The 10,981-nt window shown below is 32.9% G+C and overlaps 1 protein-coding gene across 1 annotated transcript in view; it reads right to left on the bottom strand.

The window, feature by feature from the left end:
- Positions 1 to 10,285: 10,285 nt before the first annotated feature.
- LOC109206323 overlaps positions 10,286 to 10,981 on the bottom strand; it is an 8,020-nt gene continuing 7,324 nt past the window's right edge. The window contains exon 6 of the mRNA XM_019369143.1: positions 10,286 to 10,684. The gene's annotated coding sequence lies outside the window, so the exon portion shown is untranslated. The remainder of the gene's footprint in view (positions 10,685 to 10,981) is intronic.

The following is a 10,981-nucleotide window of genomic DNA, read 5'->3' as shown; positions in this document are numbered from 1 at the left end:
AAAATGTCAATTATGCTACAATTGAAATGGGAATTGGGATATTAAAATTCAATGTATCCAGTTTGTAGATATTTTGTAGATAAATTGTAGATTATTTGTATTCTGATTGTAGATGCATTGTTTTCTGTTTTCACAAATCCAAAACGACTAAAACTTCTACAAAATCTTCTGCAAAAAACAGTCTACAATTTATCTATAATTTTTTTATAATTTATCTACAATTATAAACTGTAGAAAATCACAACTAAAAATAATCTACAAAATTAAGACAGTTGTTTGCCGCCTGGTGTAGCACTTCCTCCAGCATCTACATCGTGCATTTGCTTTGTTCTCATCTCGGCACGGATTTGTCTAGGAGATGAACTGTGAGTAGTAGGTTCCAAATGTATGTAGCTACATATAAACGAATGAAATGCGGCTCCAACTGTTGCAACAAATCTCCTATTTCAGAATTTTGAAAAGGAAAAACAAAAAATTAAAGCGCATCTCAACACCAATGCCAAATAAATCTAAAGTAATTCAAACTCGGAAAATCTTAAACTAATTTTAAAGTATAATGAAAATGCATTCTGAATCAAGCACAAACTGTATCACAAATATCTTTATACACAAATCTATATTGAAAAAAGAAAAAAAATAGAGATTTAGAGAGAGAAGGAGATTTGAAAGATGTACGTTTTCCACCTTTCCCTGCCAAAGAGACGATAGATCTTAGACTTGCCGAGAGAGAAAGTGAGGGATTAGTACTGGAAAAAAACGGAAATGCTTTAATTAAGAAGTAGAAAATATCTTATTAATTATAACCTTAATTAGATATGGTACAGAAATGGTAATTTGATATACTAAATATAATTTACTCAAACCTTAAACATGTAGGGTAAAAAAGTTTCTTATGTGGGATAGAAATGTAAAAATTCCAATTTTTAATACTTTCTGTCATACATATCGCTAAGTTTCCTTGCCTCTAATAATGTAGTCACATTTTTGAAGTAGTTTCGTAAATTGCTCGATTTAATAGAAGAGAAATTAACCAGATATCTAACCTATAAACATTAACCATGAAATCAATACCCGGTACTACTAGCAATCTATATAATCATGCTAAATAGTATTTTTTTTACCCCATAATTGATATAAATATACGGAATTAAATCTCTTAATTCCTAGAAAGGAAACATGGAAAATATAAAAGAGTAAAAAAAAGGGCAGCCCGGTGTACTAAGCTCCCGTTATGCGCGGGGTCCGGGGAAGGGCCGGACTACAAAGATCTATAGTACGCAGCCATACTCTGCATTTCTGCAAGAGAACGTTTCTACGACTTGAACCCGTGACCTCCTGGTCACATGTCAGCAACTTTACATAAATTGCACGGACCGCAAACAGTGAACATAAAAGGACCAAACACGGGTCATCAATAAGTGGCCAATTGACAGTGTAAAAGGTGGGCGATGTGCACAAATAGCCACTAACAGCTCATGTCTTTATTTTAAAGCCAGTGTTTTAAATGTCTTTAGCCTTTAGCCACTAGTTTAATAAACTTTAACTGCCCGAACGAAAATACCCTTTTGCTCATGTCCTTAACTTCAGGACTACATGTCCTTAACTTTTGAACTTGAAACTCTAAGTTCAGGACTTCAAGACTACATGTCCTTAACTTTTTAACCTGTAACTCTAAGTTCAGGACTTCAGGACTACAAGTCCTTAACTTTTGAACTTGGAACTCTAAGTTCAGGACTTCAAGGTTACATGTCCTTAACTTTTGAACTTGGAACTCAAACTTCAAGACCAAGCGTCCTTAACTTTTGAACTTGTAAGTCAAAGTTAAGGACCTATTGTCCTTAACTTTTGAACTTGCTTGTCCTTAACTTTTGAACGTGTAACTGTAAGTGTGTAACTGTAAGTTAAGGACTGTCTGTCCTTAACTTTTGAATTTGTAAGTCAAAGTTAAGGGCTTATTGTCCTTAACTTTTGAACTTGTAACTGTAAGTTAAGGACTGTCTGTCCTTAACTTTTGAACTTGGAAATCAAAGTTAAGGACCTATTGTCCTTAACTTTTGAACTTGTAACTGTAAGTTAAGGACCTATTGTCCTTAACTTTTGAACGTGTAACTGTAAGTTAAGGACTGTCTGTCCTTAACTTTTGAACTTGAAAATCAAAGTTAAGGACCTATGTAAGTTAGAAAAAATAGAAAATGAATAAGAACAAGCAAAGAACAAAGAATTGAGAAGTACCTCAAAAATAGCAGTAAAATAAAAGGTTAGGTGAGTTTTTTTTTTTTTGGCTAAACTGTTTTTTTGAGGTTTATTGTTGGCTTGGTACTATAATAAGAACAATTCCCAAGAAGTGAAATGGGAAAGATAATGGATCTAAGTCATAGAGTTTTGATATTATTCTGACGCAAGTCTTGGAAATATTTATTGTTCACACTAATAATTCTAATAGTAATAATAATTGCAGACACACTGCAGAAATAGTAGTACAACGATGAAGAAAAGACTTTTTGTGGTCTCCTTTCTTATGTGGCTACGACCAAAGTGAAATAAGAACGTAAACATTCATTTTGGATTATGGAGAAGGCACGCAGAGAGAGAAGCGAGGGTTTGGGAAGAAAAGCAAGGGAAGAAAGGGTAAAATTGTCTTTTCACATTAATTTTAATAGGGCAGTGGCTATTTTTGCTCAACATTAGAATTGCTGGATAAAAAATAAATACCACCTTAAATAGTGGCTACCCCATGCCATTTCTACGTAAAAGGTAGGTGTGACTAATTCAATACGATGTTATTAAAGTTCTTTTTCTACATAATATGTTCACGCACTAATTTAAACTATGACATGTATCTCCAATTTAAGTAGGAATTCGGGAAAATGAAGACAATGAAAAATGAAGAGGAGTCTCGTCCGCATAAATGAGCTAGTCGTAGCCCAATTTTTTTGGTAAATACTTACATGCACCCGGTGTTTATACCAAATTAATTAAACTTATCATGGTTAAGTGTAGTGACGAAGATAGGAATTTTTCAAAAGTATTCAAGCTAAAAAAGAAAATTCTCATAAGTTGTTCAATATATGTTATATACCTCCAAAATCTAATATTTTACCTATATATGCAATTTAATTTTTCGATGAATGATGGTCGATTGACCAACCTTACAGTATAGCTTTACCCCCCCCCCCCCCCCGGTTAAGTGACCTAGTGATGTAAAAACACCCATTAAGAAACCATGATTAAGTGATACAATTTTATATGCAAATACATGCCATGCTATAATTACTTGGTGTAAACACCTAGTACGAGTAAATTTTTATCTTTCACTATGCGAAATCCTTTACGCAATTAATTTAGATCTGCACCAAATAAATCATCAAGGATTAAAAGCTTTTCATTTCTAGGGTTTGAACCAAGAATGCCTAGTATCTCAACCATCTCAACACACCTCATCAGGGTATCCTTGCCCAAATTATGCACACACCTAGACAACCTTGTTAAGATAGTGTGCTATTTAAAGGCTCGTTTGGTACGAGTGATACAGGATAATTAGTCCCGAGATTAAATTTGAGATGCGTTTATTTCACGTTTGGTTGGGATAAAATGACGTTATAACTAATCCGGGATATTAGTTATCCCGAGATTGTAGTATTTTTTTTATCCCTATGAGAGTGTGTGACAACAGTCCCAAAATAATTAATTCTGGAATAATTTGTTTCCCAACCAAACGACCCCTAAGATGTCATAATTAGAATGCCAACATTATAAAACTAGTTGAATTTTATCAAGGTAATTTTTTGTCTAATTTGATCTTCCCTATGCCTGCAATAACGGAGTAAAACAAGACGATGTTGACATGCAATATTTAGAAAAAGCAAAAACAGGAAATGATACCCTTTCGATCCCACCGACATTGAAGCATTATTCGTCATGAGATCCCTCCATATATATTAGGCAAAATAAATTTAAAATAAAAAATACTTATCTATCCATATTATTCATTAAATAATGGGCTATATAATGGATTTTGTAAGAATGAGTCTCCACTTAAAAAATAGATAACCAATGGGTGGGCTTAACTTTGGAATTTTTACCTCCTATAGCAAAGCTTAACACCTTATTTATTTTAAATAAATATCATTTTAAAAAATTATATTCTATAGCTACCTTTTAATGTTTATAGAAAAATATCTATTTATGGTTAACTCCTACCCTTAAGCCACGATATACGCTAATTATTGTTTTTCTCTCTCCTTTTTCAGATTTTTCTTTCACATAATTATTGTATTTGATGTAAACTTCTCTCTCCACGTTCTCTCTCTCTAATTTGATACACGCCATTATCTTCCCTAGAAAACACGATTCTGCAACTGAAATTCTCTCTCACCCACATCGTCTTTTATTGTTTTTATCAATGCATATGTTTCAATCTTATAATGCTGCTATAACAGTAATTTGCGAAAGTTAGGCGGCAAAGAAATTTAGTACCAGAAGTTCTTGTTCGTTTGACAGCGTGGTGCTTACTTTTAAAGAGCTTCTCAAAGGTATTTTTGTTTGTACAGTTTCAAATCTCATCTCTTTGCTATGGATTTGAACTGCAAAGTTTTGAAATTTATGATGCCGAAAACGCCGACTGATTCCATTCCTCCGTTGAAAATCTCCGGCGACCAAAGCAATTTCGTTTCATCGGTTATCGATGGAAACAAAGTGAAAATTCGTCGAAATCTGCTATCGACGAGACGACATTAGGGTTATTCTTGAACAAAGACGACGGAGTTTCGGTGCTGAGCAACATGAAGAGTCTGTAACCTTTTTTTTTCATTGTATTTCAATGTATCTCGCTGTATTCGGAGTTTTGCGGCTGAGCAACTCGAAGAGTCTGTTACCGTTTTTTTTATTGTATTTCAATGTATCTCGCTGTATTACATGTATTTCATTGTATTCACTGTCTTTTTTTCATTGTATTTCAATGTATCTCGCTGTATTCCATGTATTTCATTGTATTCACTGTCTCGCTATATTCCATGAATGTATTCATATTTTTTTTTAATTAATATAATTTATGTATTCAGATGGCTTTATGTATTCAGACTTATAATTGAGTTAGTTGAGTTATATTAGGAGTTTATTATGTTAATTGATTCACTTTCCGTTTAAAATCAACTGAATAGACCACGATTTGCGCTATTTACGTTACTGTATTCACAATTACATATCGTGAATACAGTCGAATACAATATCTGTCTAGCTGTAATCCCCTGTTTCACGTCGTGAATTCAGTCGAATACAAAAATCTGTCTAGCTGTAATCCCCTGTTTCACGCCTAGAAATGCTACTGTATTCATGAATACAGTAGCTTAAATACATCGAAAACACTCTAAAAACCTGAAAATATAGCTATAGGAAGTAATATAGCAAATAGTAGCTACAACTAGCTAATAACCACTAAAACATAGTGATTTCTGAAAGTTTCTCTTTAACTTTCACATTTACAATTTACAAAGACTCAAATTGAGGGTCTCTCAAGTTTTTCAAGAAGCCATGGATAATCTAGATTATTCCCGAAGAATCCATTTTTTATTTATATTAAATATGAGCTGGGTTGAATAATTTATCTATTTTTAGCATTATCCGTTTTTTACCCATTCATATCTGACCCGACCTGCCTTTTGCCGCCCCTACTCAAATATAATGAGATGCCAAATTGGTGTAAAGGGTTAGAGTGGGGCTAATATCTATCAAAGGCTAGTTTAAATGCATGCCCAAAATTGCTCGACCACTCCTTTTCTTCATTCTCTTCTTTCGCCAACCTTATCTGTTTACCCCAAAACAAGAAAAGTTAAAGCTAGCAAGTTACTTATTAGAAGGAAAAAGATAGAAAAAAACTTAACAAGGCCATGCAATTGGACATGCTTAAACTTGTCGGTGATATATGTAGTAGCGGAGTCAGAATTGTCGCTAAGGGAAGTCAAAATACAAATAAGTAAGCATACAAAGAAATCAAGGGGAGTCAACAATAATATATATAAATAAAAATTAAAAATTTAAACTATACGTAATGTAATTTTTCGACGAAGTGTCAATCGAATCCCTTGGCTAATGACCACTGGATATGCTCATTAATAATGAAAAGACAGTCTACAGAAATTGAGTTTCAGTGCCTTCCTTCTTAGTGATTGACATTGAAGCTACTTTCTTGAATTGTTCATACATTCATTCCCTTTCAAATGTCAATAAGTGAAGAGGCAAGCTCCTGTTATAAGGAGTCAGTACCCTATACACTATTATGATCACTGAACACAAACCCTTTCTCAATGTAAAAATAATGTATGCCAATTCCTAACATAGCATTAGTGGTTGAACAGTTGCTTATGACCAGTATCGTACGAAGAATTTTACATAAGCGATGTCATAATTTGAAGAAATGAACAATGAATAAATCACTATAATGACAATTGGTGTCGTTTCCTATACGTATATCCAATATTTACATTTTTCTTATAAATATCTAATGAAAAATTTCAATCAAGCAGGGGCGGCTCGATATATTTTGTGGCCTAAAGGCAAATATGAATATGAGGCCTTTTTTCTATAATTTCTATCTTAATTCAATATATTTTTAAAGAAATAAAGAAGAATTAACTCAAATAGCCACCCACTTAATCTCTTAAACTAAAAATAGCCGGTGAATGTATAATATATATGATTCATATATAATATATATATATATATATATATATATATATATATATATATATATATATATATATATATATATAATTATGTATTGTCAATGTATAATAGCTAGAAAAGATAAATACTGAATCTGACTGATTATTTGTGTAACAATCCCCATACTTCAAATTCCCGCAATTCGTAACTATTACTGAAATATGGGGCCCTCGAAAATTGGAGGCCTAAGGCACTTGCCTTAGTGGCTTGTGCATTAGAGCCGGCCCTGCGATCAAGCGGTATCCCGTGACATCGCATGATATAAGGTACATATGCCCATGCTTATGACACCACCGATAGGTGCAGAGAGATGGGTATAGTTTATTTAATATATTAGTTGAATCAGTAAATTTCGAATACCAAATATATATCTTCGTTGAAGTAAAAAAAAAACAATAGTTTTTAACATTTTCAAACCAAAACCTAAAATGCTATTTGTTCACATATTATTGTACTTGCCTTGGGTATATATATAGTGCGCCCAAACATAATGCAAGAATATTTTTATGAATTAATTAAGAAAATGAATACTCCATATAACAAATAGAAGGAAGTGCGTACGTAATGGAAGAATGTACAGATCACCAAACATGTATAGCAATCAATATATAGGAGCCTAAAATCATTGCCTAATTTATTTAATCATTGAATCTTCATTTGTGTACATCTGTTATCTCATAGATTTTCCAGGGAATATATACCGTGTATAGCCTAATAAATGATTAAATCATATATATTTCATAAGTTAGATATATATTTTAGAACCCACAACATCTAAATTGTAAATATCTACTATGAGCACGATATTAATGTACATTGTCCTATAGTATGTATATATATATATAAAATAAATTTTCCTAAAGTTAGATATCTATTTTAGAAACCGCAACATCTAAATTGTAAATCTCTACTATGACCACTATATTAATGTACACTGTCCTATACTGTGAAAAATGTCTTTGCCTCTTTTATTTATTTATTTATTTATTTTTATTTTTTTTATAATTGCTCCAAAATACCCAAGTAAATTTACTAAAGTTTATAGCTGTAGGACATGTATAGGTCAAAAAAGATTTGGAGTGAAGTAGACCCCAACACCCCCACTCCCCAAACATGATGTTTGAATGAATTATATCTATCAGGTCCTTTGGTTCAAAATCAGATTATTCTGAGATTATATTTAAGATTATAATTCTGAAATTATAATTAAAATATTTATTCCACCTTCAATATGATATAGATAATCCCATGATTATAATATTAAAGTTATCTTCATTTTAGCTACCCATAGTCAAATAAAGATAAATTTAATTTCAAATTTTATATCGGGATAACTCACTTAATCGTATAATACCTCTCAAATCTATATGCATGATTGGCTTGGTAAAAGATGCTGTCAGAAACACTGTACATATCCTGATGTCTAGGTCCTATCATATTTGTTTTTTAATCCTAATTTGGGGGGACAATGTATTTATGTTACCCATTATTGTGCTAATAATTGGTGATCAACAAATGACACATCATGCTTTTCAACTTCAACAAATTACTCAAGTATTAAATCTGTCTTTAATAAAGAAAGCAAAAAGAGTAAAACTTCATCGCAGGGGCGGTCAAGGGATTCATATAAGGCAAAATTTGATTTGTAAGTTATATATTGAATTCTTTTGATACAATCCAAAAATATAGTTCAATGGTCAATGGGTTCAAAATTTTTGTAAGGTCACTGGTTTAATTCCCATTTGGCTATAATCTCTTCTAATTTTTTAACTTTTTCTTTTTCTGAATCCCCTTAGCAAAAATCTTGCCTCCGCCACTGCTTCATCAACTACCATAGCTCTTGCTTGTTCATAATTAAATATTTTAGATCATTAATGATAATTACAGTTGTTGTTGTAGTACTACTACCTTTAATATATACAAACTGGACAAAATATGTGAATATGGTATTCTTTTGGTTGGTTTTGAATAAATTAGATTTAATTTATAAGATTTTCAGTTCATAGGATAAATCGATCGGTTAGATTTCTATTTTTTCGTCAGGATCAAATATGTTTTAAGTACATCCTATCAAAAACAGAGAAAAGGTTGGAAAAAATCCTAAATGAGTTGAGGTTTGCTGTCCGTTCCTACGAAGGCAACTTTGAACTTGAAAGCAGTATACTTCTTCTATGGCCAATCTACAGCTTCAACCACAAAAGACTGAAAGAGAAAAGAATCATCTACTCAAAGATAATACAATTGAAAATATTACTTTCTTTTTATGGTGATATTCTTAACAGAAAACATTTTTAAAAAGGTAGAAAGCTTTATGAGTGCACCTTTGCGAGTGCACCCACTATAACTTTTGTGATAAGAGTGTACTTGTCAAACATATACTTATGTGGTTCTTGAGAAATGCCTACATAATAAGTAGTTCGGAAGTAAATGCACTAGTACAGCCGTTAAAATGAACTTGGCCTATGAGATTGACCCTGAACCAACCTGTTCGGTTAAAATTGTTCACCCCAATTTAAACCTGAGGCCATTAAGCTCAGGTCTAGTCAGTCCCCTACCTCATGAGGCAGGGTTGGCGTGGCTGATGAGAGCTAATTTTAGATAAATTATTTAAAGTGATTTTGGGAAAACAAATAATAATAATAATAATAATAATAATAATAATAATAAGGTAAAATAAAGGTTTCTTGAGAAGTGAGCGTATCTAGTCCTATACTTCCACTTTAGAGCTATTAATATTGACCCCACAATCCCTCTTCTTATTTTAATGTTTGAATGCGTGCAATTAATGGAACTCGTTTACATATTATTTGAAAAAATCGGAGAAATATAGCTGCAAAAACTTCAAACTGGGAGTTGTGCCTCTATGCTTCAGCAAAAACTTCAAATTGTGATGGTCAGTCTCGATTATAAGCTGTCCACGTTGCAAGTAATGTCTCTATTTTCCTACGGCACGTGAGACTACTACGAAAGATGGATAAGCCCAAAGGTTATTGGTTCACGTGAACTCAGTAACTTTTGCCTAAACATTATACTAGAAAAATTCATTAAATGTATAAGAATATATATCTAGGAACACAATTCATTGGTTTAATTATCATTATATATTAGATAGTTTTAGATCGTTTTACGAACTCATAAACTTAAAATTCTGGATCCACCTTTGGCTTGGTTCCAAGGCCTTGCTTAGGAAAACTATGGTCTAACCTCTTTCGGTAGAATAACTCCATCTCACTTATACTAGCATTGGTTTCTATAATAAATGTTCTGATGAAATCTGCCTAGAAGAAATCCAATCCATGAGCTTGTGTCATGGCTCTCATAAGAGCACACAAGGATCTCTTAGCCTCATCACTCCATTTGAAGGAACTACTCTCTAGGAAACTAGTTAATATGCAAAATGTATTATCCTTGAGCCATGTTAACATTCGAGATCCAGCACTATTCCAGTTAGCTCCCCTTTTGACAGCAACAGTATCATAGGTTGAGCTGTAGTTCTTAATCTGGAGAAATAACAATGACAGAGCAAATACAGACCGGGTGCTTGAGATAAGGAAAATAGCCACCATTCGAAAGTAAAGATAGCAGCTCGTATTTACGGTTGTTCATTATATTGAAGTTGATATCCAATGAATAAATAGCTGCCAGTACAGATGAAAATAAAAATGAATTCAAATTTACAGCTTCAAAACACCATCATATATTTGACCTCTATTTCCCACCTCCTTTTTCTTCTGTCTCCAGCAAAGAATATAACACAAAGTAAAGAACAATAAGACCCAAAAAGTCTACCGTGGAAGGATAGGGGAAATGGAATATGGTGAGTATATATTGACTAATTTCTGTAGCTAGCTTTATCATTCTATCCCATACGAATACCTCATTGAGAAGGACCTCATCCTGAAGCTTTCCGAGCAGCAGGCAGCCAGTGCTATGCGCTTACTTACCTTCCAATGTTGAGAGCTTCCTGCAGACCTGTCCAAGTTAGTAGAGCTTCCCACATACACAAGTGTGCCTAAACCCCACTCTAGATACCATAAAACCTTGACTTGCGGAATTATGTGGAGAAATCTTTCTTTTTTTGAAGGATATTTCAGAGAATGTTAATTAAGAGTATACGTTATTCTTAAAATTTTGGGAATGATTTTGAGTGACTTGTAGCAATTTGATCATATCATATACACTCATACTTCCTAATGATGTCAGATACGAGTTGTGCAGAGATAAATCCATTAGAGGGGAAAGTCAACCCCCCCCCCCCCCC

Source organism: Nicotiana attenuata, unplaced genomic scaffold (genome assembly GCF_001879085.1).
Source record: "Nicotiana attenuata strain UT unplaced genomic scaffold, NIATTr2, whole genome shotgun sequence".
Lineage (NCBI taxonomy): Eukaryota > Viridiplantae > Streptophyta > Magnoliopsida > Solanales > Solanaceae > Nicotiana > Nicotiana attenuata.
Note: the sequence above shows the minus strand (reverse complement) of the source record. Positions and strands in the feature narration are given on the sequence as shown.